Source organism: Phocoena phocoena, chromosome 19, assembly GCF_963924675.1.
Source record: "Phocoena phocoena chromosome 19, mPhoPho1.1, whole genome shotgun sequence".
NCBI lineage: Eukaryota > Metazoa > Chordata > Mammalia > Artiodactyla > Phocoenidae > Phocoena > Phocoena phocoena.
In genome coordinates, this window is record NC_089237.1 from 27091649 (window position 1) to 27093637 (window position 1989).

General features: G+C 54.0%; 1 pseudogene; it reads right to left on the bottom strand.

The window, feature by feature from the left end:
* Window positions 1-226: 226 nt before the first annotated feature.
* Window positions 227-599, bottom strand: LOC136138599 (large ribosomal subunit protein eL31-like; annotated as a pseudogene).
* Between the last annotated feature and the right edge of the window lie 1390 nt (window positions 600-1989).

Below are 1989 nucleotides of genomic sequence, written 5' to 3' on the forward strand. Positions count from 1 at the left end.
CGGTGTGGCTTGGGGCCGGTGATCTATTCTCTCTGGGTCTTATAAAATGTATGAGTGGGACAAAAACGGTCTCTACAGTCCCTCGTTTATCCTGGCCCAGCAAACCCGGGATCAGCGCCTGTGTGTTTCTGGGTGATGTCAGTGGTCTCACCCTGGCCAGGGACATCTGAAGCTTTTTTTGGGGTTGGGGGGGGCGGGTGTCTATAACTTTATTGAACAAGCACAGTTAGTTCTCATCCACATTAACTGTCTGTAGATTTTTGAAAGTGGGAACAGGTACATAGGTAACCAACGTATAGAGCTTGTTTGGTGAATCTTCAACTTCATTATGTTTTCTGGACAACCACACACAGAGATGGTATGGGGCCTTCCTTATTCCTTTGGCGCAGACAGCTTTGTTGAGCCTAGTGTCAGTGCGTACATCTGGAGTCCCCATCTCCTTCATGGCAAATGTCCGGATTTCTGAGTGCCTGAGGGGCACGCTTCTTGAAACCCGCTCCATGGATGTGCTTGTGAATGTTGAAAGTGTATTCTCTGGCCACCACCTCGTTGATGGCGGACCAGCCCTTCTTCTCACCACCCTTCTTTGCAGGAGCCATCCTGCCAGGCCAGGGTTGGAAAGCTGAAGCTTTTTGAGCAGAAACACACACTGCAGCCAGGTTTTCCCCAGTTCAGTTTTCTGGGGCTGGAAATTGCTTTTCCCCATCTGTTCATCTTTAAAAAACCTCTGACATTGGCCCTGCCTTACCTTGCTATGTGACCTGGGACAAATTACAGCCCCATCTCTGGGCCTGTAGCCCTATCTGTAAAATAAATTCAGAATGCCCGAGACCCTAAGGTTCTCCCCCATCATGTCATTTTCATAACACTGCCAATACATCCTACAACTGGATAAACCAAGATTGGGACCAGCGGCTGGATCAGGGGGGCAGTCATTTCACCGAGACTCTCCCCGGGGCGATCCTGAGCCACTGGCCCTCAGGAGCCCGCCTCTCCCCAGTCCATGCTACCCACGCTGAGTAAAGCAAGACAAGCCTCCTTCACTGACAAATATTTGTGGAGCTCCTACTGTGTAGTACTACTGTAGGAGAAGCCAAGCCGGTTCCTGACCTGAGAAAACTCAGGGCCTTGGGGTTGAGAGAGACAGACCAAGGTAGAGAGGAGAGACCCGCAGAGTGACATCTGCCACAAGACCAGGGAGCCTGGGCAGAGGAGAGGACCCAGTACATGCTGCCCGGCTGGAGGTGTTGGAACTAGGACATTTCAGGAGAAAGGGGATCTTCAAGCCTGACTAGGAAGGGTGTTCCGGGTGGGTGGAATCAGAAATTCGAGGAGGCCAAAACAGCGAGGAGGTGGAACCCTGAGACTGCCTGCGGAGTGGATGTGGCCAGAGATGAATTAGTGGGATGTGACAGGTGCCTTAAATGCAAGTTCAGGGGATGGGGCATTGTGTCTAGATGGAGTCATGTTTAGTGGGAGCCCTGGGTTTCATCCTGGCCCTGGGATGGGGAGGGGGGCACCTGTCAGGGTTCCCGCGCCACCTGCACGCTAGCCCTCCCAGAGCCACAAGTTGCCGCCCATCCCAAGCGCCTCCCCTCCGCCTTTGTCCGCTCAGTCCGGGGGCTGCAGTCCGGGGGCTGCAGTCCGGAGGCGCTGGGGACGGTTCGGCTTCAGGGAGGCGGCTCTGCTTCCGTGAGGTGTGTAATCTGAACCCTATGAAGGGTCATTTATACGGTTCCTCGAAGTCTGTAACTTTCCTCGCGGTCACCAGGTCAGCTCTGCCGAGTGCCTTGCCTCCCTCCCCTGGAATAGCCCTTCCACATCTCCATTTCCCTTCAAGAGATGCCCTTATCTTTCTTTCTAATCGGGGGCGGGTAGTGGAGGCTGCATACCTGGGCCTGCGAATGCCAGAGCTCTGTCGCAGAGAACACCAGAGTCAGCGTCTACACTGGAATTCCAAGCGAACCGGATGGAGGCTCAAGGAGGGTT